The 9,223-nt window shown below is 41.6% G+C and overlaps 1 protein-coding gene across 5 annotated transcripts in view; it reads left to right on the top strand.

Annotated features, from left to right (window-relative positions):
• JADE1 (jade family PHD finger 1) overlaps positions 1-9,223 on the top strand; it is a 305,056-nt gene that overhangs the window by 147,753 nt on the left and 148,080 nt on the right. For all 5 annotated transcript variants that reach the window (XM_023531786.1, XM_023531785.1, XM_023531796.1 and 2 more), the window contains one exon: positions 7,038-7,108. The gene's annotated coding sequence lies outside the window, so the exon portion shown is untranslated. The remainder of the gene's footprint in view (positions 1-7,037; positions 7,109-9,223) is intronic.

Here is a 9,223-nt window from a genome sequence, read left to right as displayed (position 1 = left end):
CGAACAATCCAGAAAGCATTAAATCAGGATTTTCTATCATTTCCCTCTTTATCACCAGCTACGTGATAATGCGGCTTAATTTCTCCTTGGAGATATCTTGAAAGATAGCATAAACCATTATTTTGGTCATTCTGGAATTTCCTCAATCTGGCTTTTATTTCTTATGCTTAGGAATTATGATCTTTTTTTCAATAAAATATATATTTACTTACATCCATAAAGAGTCTGGAAAACAGCATAAATTTCATCTCTTGTTTGAGACTGAATTTTTCAAATGAATGAGAGAATATAATTGAGGAGACTTATTTTGGAGGCACAGCCTCAGGCATGAGCAAAGTGAGCTCTGAAAAGCCTGCTATCGTTATGGAGAAATGAAGAGCCAAATAACTTCCAAAGAATCAAGCAAAAAATTTACCCACCATGTTTGTAAAGTTAAGAAGGGTATACAAGGTAGCTCTATAAATGGAAAGATCAGACCGTGCAAAACAAAATATACATGGTACCTCTGCTAATTATTTTTCAAGAATTGCTTTCAGTATCTGTGCTGTGGTGTTCTAAACTTACTCTACAAAGAAAGGCCACTGTTACTACTACAACTTCTAGTGAGCATCATCCAAACTTAACTGAGTTCCTATAAACAAAATAGTATCAGCCAAATATATGAAAATCTTGGAGTTGACCCACTTATAGAATAGTCACTTCACTGTACCTAAAAATCATCTTGGAAAGACAAAAGATTTTGAAAGTTGTCCAAGTTTTATTTTCGCCGGCCAAAATGAATGAATTCCTTTGCTTTCTCTTCAGAGGGCATAATCTTACCTCTAAGGGGCTTCTGTTTTCAAAGGGATAAAATGTACAAATACAGCAGCTAAGAGAATGACACTTCTTCTTTCAATTCATTTGAAATTTGTTTTGTTCTTTTATTTTACTGTGAGCTTATCTACTAATGTGCCCACCATGTTCTAGGCATTGAGAGGGATTAAAAACTCCCTGTACTCATGAATCTTATGGAGAGAGAAATGAATTTCATCTAAAAACCACTCAAGACAGTGTCTAGAAGAGCCCAATTACATTTAATCAGCCACTGAAATAATGGCAGAGAGTATTAAAGCTGTGGACAGTCAACACCAGAGTAGGCTGGGGTGCAGAGAAGAGGTATTTAGTAAAGGTAGGCGAGGATGGATGTTATAGGTTGAATCGTGTCCCACCGAAATTCATATGTTGAAATTCTAACCCCCAGGACCTCAGAATGTGCCTATTATTTGGAGACAGGGCCTTTAAAGCGGTAATTAAGTTAAAATGAGGTCGTTAGGATGGGCTCCAATCCAATACGAACAGTGTCCTGCCAGGAAGAGGAAATTAGGACAGACACACAGAGGTGAGACCATGTGAAGACACAGAGAAGGCGGCCGTGTACAAGCTCAGGAGAGAGGCCTCAGGAAAAAAACCGGCCCTTCAGACACCTCGACCTCAGACTTCTAGCCTCCAAAATCACGAGAAAATAAATTTATACTGTTTAAGCCCCACTATCCCCCAGTCGGTGTCGCTTTTATGGCATCCCATCTGGACTAAAGGGGCAAGTAGGTGTTACATTTCTCTCTCTCCTGTTATTAAATACCTAACTCTTATTTGCATTTTATTTTCCTTATTTATATCTTTGGTCCTACTATTAGGTGTGGAATTTAGGAGATGGTGGGGGGAAGGGAGATGGAAAAGGAATTGGGGAAGCAAGAAATGGAAGCAGAGAAAAGAAAGACTATTTGACATCGTACTAGTGTTTTACTAGAGATCATTGGACATGGAAAAGCAACAGAAAGCAGCAACTTTCTGTTGTAGTGAGTAGTTTTAAAACTAAGGGATCACATTAAGAATGAGAAACTAGAGTGTTTAACAAGATTATCAAAAATCTGAAATTTATATGCACTCAGTAAGGAAGTCTTTATGGCTCACTTGTGGCCTCTTGATAAGTTCAACCTTTATCTTTTGCAGATAAATTCAAATATTATCATTATAGTTATGACTTATATGATATTTATAATACCCCGGGGTTACCTTCCTGCCACATTATTTTTGTACTGTTGAAATACATTTTTTTTTATTTTATTTTACGGTGGATATAAATGACGTAAATGTAATATGGAAGCATTTATATCAATAGCAAAGACATGGCTGGGCTATTTAGTCAAATAGGACTTGTCACTCAAATGATTCTTATTACCCATTAAATACTTCCCAGTGATTCAGGGGTTTTCAGTTGCTTGAGAAACATAGGTAAGGTCAAATGCCAATAGATAAAGATAAAAGGCTCCCTCAAATCTAAGCCACTTAAATCGGAGAAAACTCCGAAACTCATCTAATATCTTTTACCACCCGGACACAATTTGTTTTCAGTGGCGATGTAAAGAAATCTAAGCCTAAGTGACCACGTGAACATTGTCGTTTCTTGAGGAAAGAGCCTGTGTTTGCTCTGTGCTCCTCTGAGGACTTTAGTCCCAGGCACAAATTTAAAGAAATATGTTTCTTTCATTACAGTTTTCCGAGTTGTGTTTGGGGTGAGCCGGGAATAGGATTACTGAGGAAGGTTTTTATTCTCTCATCTGAAGGATTAGAAAAGCATTTGTTGTGGAGAACGTTTCCTCCTTCAGAACTCTTTTTCTTTTTTTTTTTTGTCCTCTCCAGATCAGAAAGGCCCTCCCCAGCCAAGGCCTGGGCTTTCCCTGCGAGGTGCCTGCCTTAGGCTCGTAGCCTCTGGGGGGCCTGGCCAGGCCCTGCCTCACACTGCTGCTCGGTCTCACATGCTCCTTGTTCTCAACCCTTTGGTCCAGATTCATGCTCTCCATTCTGTCTTGGTCTAGATGCTTTGAGCTTCTTCCTGGGCTGCCCTCACCCACTGCTGCTTTGATCAGCTTCCTGTAATCAGGGGACAGTCTTGGCCCCACTTTCCAGGGGTCATAGGTGAACATGGAAAACATCTCGAGAGTTTTCTCCATATCTGTCAATAGCACAGTGCTCAGCTTCGTAAACACTTATTGCTTGAGAGAGAAGGAAGGGAGGGAGGGAGGGAGGGAGGGAGGAGGGACAGAGAGCGAGAATGCAAGTGAGAGTGGGAGAAGGAGAAAGAATAAATGTGAATGAATGAATGAATGAATGAACGAATGAACGAATGAACGAACGAACGAAAGAATATTGGCTTTATACACAGTTTCTACACTTGAAAATGTGGTCTGCAGCAGTAGGAAAAAGCCAGCTGGATTTCTGTAGCAATTCTGTTTCAGTGTTCTCTTCAACAACGTCACCTCTAACCGTTATCCGCAACCATCGCCTCGTTAAGAACCTGCTTCCATGGAGAGCCCTTTTCTCCATAGAAGGATTGTTCCTGCCATCATATCACCAGAAACAAGGAATTTTTCAAGGGTGGACAGTTACATTTAGGGAACACAGCAAGAGGTCAACTTTAGGAAGGACAAGGAAGGACTAAAAAGTACATAGCCTGCCTCTTTATCCCCGTGTTATGATAGCCAGATACCGCGTCAGCCCTGATGATCTCCATTTCAGTTACAGTGAGGCCCTGCATGCCCCAAATGACCTGAGTGATTGTCCCCAGTTCTTCCTTTAGGTTCATCATATCTGGAATGAGAGGAAGGAAAAAGGAAAATAACACCCTCCTTATGTGACAGACTGGGCCAGGAACCTGTAGAAAACACATTTTACATGTCCGCCCAGCTCACAAGGATTCCCCCAGCTACGTTGCTCACCACAGTTGAGCCCTTTGGCCCAGTTTAGCTACCTAAGGCCACTGCTCCCTCCTACTGTTTCTGGCAACCACCCACTGCTGCCCCAGCGAACTCCTGTCCTAGGTGAGGCACCAGACTCTCCTGGAAGACTTTGTAATTGGAGTATGGGATTCTGTTCCCCCTTTGCTGGTATCTTGGAAAAGGAAGACATAAACTCAAAAGCTATTGGCAGTCACGTACTGTCAGTTCTGCTGGCCTAGAAGAGAGGGAGCCAGCCCTCCCCAAAGCAGGAAAACGCAGATATACAAAGAAGCTACAGTGGCTCCTGATGACTTTATTTCTTGGTTCCAGCCTCATTAGAAGACTCAGTTGAATTCTTGACTTTAAAAATGATGGGATATCACTGTAAATTTATAGTTAATTCTTTTTCTGTCTCAATCTCTCTCATTTTTTTCTTCAACTAGCTCAGGTTGCTTTCTGGTACCTGGAATGAAAGGAATTCCAATTAATAATGGGAAGCACCTGCTTTACCTTATTTAACATGATTTGCACAACAGATCTACAAGGTATTTTTAATCTCTGTTTCACAGATGAGGGAACTGGTATTAACTGAGTTGCATAGGCCATATGCCTTGCGCATTTGAGGGATGGCATTTGAACTCAAGTTTTGTGGCTTCTAAACCCTGAGCTTTTCCCACAGGGCCTTTCTCCCTCTGGAGGTGCTCTGACAGCTGGGAGCATCTTCCCGCATGACCTCAGAGAGATGCTCACGTTTTGTAAATCTCAAGGTCGCACAGATTCCAGGTACCACGATCACCACCTGGCTGCTGAGTCCCTGGCTAGATACCAGTTTCTGCCCACTATCCCTGCCCTCCCCTTAGGGAACACAAACCGTGCCTTCTTCCAGGGCCGGGGGAGCTGCTCTTAGTACCCCCCAGGGAGCAGGGACCCTCCCTTAAAAGAAACAAAATCAAGTCTAAAAGGTTGAATATCTTTTGGATATGTTTTATGACCTCCATCGGACAGCAGGGTCCTAGAGCACCCAGGCTTACTGCCCTGTAAAAGGTACCCCCCAACCCCTCCCCCGTATAATGCTCAGGACACTCCTTCCACTGGAAAATTTTACCAAAGATGGTTCAGCCTATTCTTTCTCAGAAACAAAGGTTCCTTTCTCTTTCTACTGAAAGCAAGCTCCACCGAAAGCTGCTTTCTGATTCATTTGGTGATGAATTATTTGGAATTTATGATTTGCATCCTGCCCGCGAGGTGAGGACGCTGCCCCTGAGGACCCGGCAGTCTGTGTTCGGCCAGGGAGGTGCACTGGGGCTCTTGTCTTTCCCAGGGCTCTTGGTACCTAGACATTTGCATATGAACTTGTTATATGTTAAGATTTTCCCTGGTCTCCCTAATGACTTGGCTGGTCATTGAGTGACCTGTTTTGTGCTCCGAGTAGAAACGGAAGTTTTGATTCCCCTCCTGTGGATCCTGAGCCCAAGTCCCGAGGCCGAGTTCTTGGTGTTGGAATCGCCTGCCTTCTGAGGCAGATTCGCATAGGCCCACAGAGACGGCAGTTGATTTTTTTTTTTCCAGTGTGATGATTCAGATGGCCATTTGATAATTGCTGGAACCATAGAAACCTGACCAAGGGTTACAAAAGGGGAATAAGAAATATAATTCAGGGATCTCCCTCCACTTCCATCTCCATCTTCACTTCCTTTCCCACCTGATGAAACTTCGTGGCAAAGTGGTAGCCAGTTCAAGGATCTGGATGAGTTGTTCATCTTCCACTGATGGTTTCCTTAAGTACTGCAGGAAAAGGTGGAGGACACTAAGCTGAATTTAGGTTAATCTCACTTTAGTACCAGGTGCAGAGTAGTCTCTGAATAAATGAATTACAATAATTGATTATAAAATATTGAATAAAAGAGAATCTATGATACGTCATGATACTCAATGAGAGACAGAGAGAAATGAGAAAGGGAAAATTCTTTAGAGAAGAATAATAACTAATAAAGTAGAAAGGATAACAGGATTAGAAAAATCACTGTTTTGCAATTCTCACGTAACATTTGGTCTATGTAAGAATCATCCATCAATGCTAAAGCCATTGGGCGAAGGTTTGTTGGGAAAGAAGTTATTCACAAGTCTTAAGATATGAGCTACCAGGTCATGTATTAATTACCAAGGGGAAATGATACCTTGTTATAGAGAAATATAGCAAATAAAATCTTAAACAAGCTATTACTCAAAATACCATCAGTAATGGGACAAAATGATATTGTGTCCTGATATGGTGTAGACTGAAGTATACAACAGTATCACCTATTGATATTTTGCCCAAAATATTTAAACTGAATCTAATTATGAGGGAAAAAACACTCAAATTTAGAATGTTAGACATTCCACAAAATAAATGACCTAGACTTTTCAAAGAAGTTAATTTCATGAAAGATGACTAAGTTAGGGAGATGGCCCTAGATGAAAGAGGCAGAGACATAACCGAATCCAATGTGTGAACCCTGAATGGATCCTGGATTTTAAAAAATTATAAAGGACATTTGGGGTCAATTTTAAATATAGAGTATGCATTAGATATTAATCAATATTAAACTTCTTATGTGTAGTAATGATTCAGGTTGTGTGGAAATGTTCCTGTCTTAGGAGATACGTCTTGAAATATTTAGGGATAAAGTATCATGAAGTCTGCAATTTAATTTCAAATAGTTCAGCAGTAAAATAATACGTATAGTACATAAAGTGTTGGGGGTGGAGAGAAATTGGAGCAAAATGTTAACAATTATTGAATCTAAGTGAAGAGTATATACTTACTGTATTATTCTTTCAACTTTTTGTGGGTTTACAATTTTCAAAACAAATTGCAGGGGAAAAGAGAATGAAGAACAAATTGACTGTCACTTTGCAGATGGAAGCCCTGACATGATAAGAGATACTGGAAAACAGGCAGTAGAATCACGGAACATCATAAACTGCAGGGTCTTTAAAGTCTAATATTTAGACTGATTCTGAGAAATGATTGCAAGAAATAGTTTTCTGGTTAAAAAAAAATTAGAGAAACAATGCATACTGTATCCTCCTCTTGAAGAATCACAGTGAATACTGTTAGCATACTAAAGCTCTGAGTAGAGACATGTGTTTAGTTTTGTTAAATGTCGCAGCTCCTAAACTTATTTGAACATGAACGTTCTTTTAAAAATGTTACTCCACAGTCATTTCCTCAGAAACAGTGTTCCCCAGAATAGACCTGGAGAAAAACTGATCCGTCTCAACAATCTTATTTCACAGGTGAAGAGACAGAAGCTCGGACTCAAGGTCACAGAGGAAGAACTGAGCCAAGACCTCTAGTTCGGCCAAAGGTAAAGACAGTCCTTATTGGTATTCACAGAGAAGGCGAAAACGTTTCTTATAAAGATCATGCAGATTGAAATATTTAACACCATTTCAACCAACGAAAACCCCATATTTTGTCCCATTTATAGATGTTCTACACATAGGATCTGTTTTGCAAACATGACACCTTTGTTTATAACCATGGAGACATATGTTGTTTGCTCCTAATATTGTACTGTATGTGAGAAAATGAAATGCCTTCGATATATGATGCTAATTTAAGTTTCATCCGGTTATACGGGCTAAGTATTACGTGGAATCGTGATAGAATCACCCTGTTTTAAGTTACACTATTTACTCCAACAGTTGTGATAGGCTAAGAGGCGGGGGGGCGGGGGGGCGGGAAATCACGTTTTATTGCTTTACAAACCAACCACGTTAAGAACATACATCTGCTTTAAAACGACACAAATTCTTTTCTAGTGCCCAAGCAGATTTGCTCTGGGCTCAAGCAGTTATCAAACCCTGCTCTGTCTCTGATGGCTGCAGTTTGCATTCAGAGCATGAGCACGGCCCTGGTGCAGGACAGGCAGTCTCAGTCAACAGCTGTCAACTCCCCTTGTAAAGGCGCTGCTCTGTCTCACAACTGGCAAAGGGAACTGAAGGAGTTCCCTTCTCTTTATGGCTTTTATCTCTCTGGTTAATAGGGAATGATGCTTAAAGGAGGCAATTCTTGAGCAATAAATCCGACTGCAAATAAAGCAAGGGAGAGGGAGGAAAATTACAATGTAAGAAGTTCCCTTTGTTTACTATGTTTAATTGGGATTCCACACATGAATGAAGAAGCGTTAGTTCTCTCCCCGGGTGACTGGGAAGGGGAAAAAGGTGGGTTTCCACTGTCTGTGTGCTTTTTAATGTGCAAATGAGTCAGAGCCTTTCCCAGCCCAAGAGAGTTTGTAGTTCTGAGTCTAGGGCCAGTGTCTCAGTGGGTGCTCAGTAAATATTAATTGAAGAGGATGCTGGCTTTGAGGAGTGGGCTTAATTACGTTCTCTCAGGCACAGCCCTCTAGGATGCACAAGTGACTCTCTGGCCCCAGGCACTACTCGTTAGTGGCCCCTCCAGTTAATAAAGGTCTCAGTTCCCTCATTTGCCTTCCACCTCATCCGCAGTTCTCCTTCCCAACCCACTCTGCCTTCTGCACTCAGATCAGAGGCTGATGGTGCAAAACCGGGAAGGGTGGAAGTGACAGCTGCTGCAGCCTCGCTTCTCCTGCGGCCTTCCTCTCGCTCCTGTCCTCCTTGAGCTGGCAGGGAAAGGAGGGGGCGAAGGATTAGACTGGAGAATTGGGTGGGGCTGCAGCAAAGACAGTGGCGTAGTAGATTGTGTTATCGTTCTCAGCAGCTCACAACTCTTCAGAAAGGATTACACAACTTGCTGTGCCTTCTGTGGGGGGAGTATGCAATTTCTGCTGATGTCAGGCTTGGGCATGTGAGTACTTTGTCCAGTGATATATGGGTAACCTTGACTGTACCTCATCTGAGCAAAAGCTTTAAGAGCCTGCCATGGACTGAATGTTTATTTCCATTCAAAATTCATATGTTGAAGCTCTAACCCCCAATGCGGTGGTATTTAGGAGGTAATTAGATCATGAGGGTGGAGCCCTTATGAATGAGATTAGTGCCTTTATAAAAGGAGACTCATGAGAGAGATGGTCTCTCCCTAAGACAAGTGAGGATACAGTGAGAAGACGGCTGTCCACAAACTAGGAAGCAGAGCCCTCACCAGACACTGAATCGACAGGTGCCTTAATCTGGGAGAAATAAATGTTTGCGGCTTAAGCCATTCAGTCTATGGTATTTTTGTTAGAGCAGCCTGAACTGACTAAGACGGAGCCATTGTATGTATGTTTCAGTCAGCTAGTTATCTTATTTTCTCTTTGGCTATAAGAATCGCATGTCCAAAAATAGACTGTTCTTTCAGCCTGAATCTGGAATGAAGACATGAGGCCAGTTTTAATGCATTTGTCTTTTTCATTCCAGATCACAGAAAAAGCCTTTATAGTTGTAACGGAGATTTTCAGAGTTGTTTGTTATAGCAGCAAAGCTGACTAATTCATGCTGTTCAAGGGGAGTAGGAAGAT

The sequence above is a fragment of the Pteropus vampyrus genome, unplaced genomic scaffold (assembly GCF_000151845.1).
Source record: "Pteropus vampyrus isolate Shadow unplaced genomic scaffold, Pvam_2.0 Scaffold73, whole genome shotgun sequence".
In the NCBI taxonomy this organism is placed as follows: domain Eukaryota; kingdom Metazoa; phylum Chordata; class Mammalia; order Chiroptera; family Pteropodidae; genus Pteropus; species Pteropus vampyrus.
This window is presented reverse-complemented; position numbering and strand designations above follow the sequence as displayed.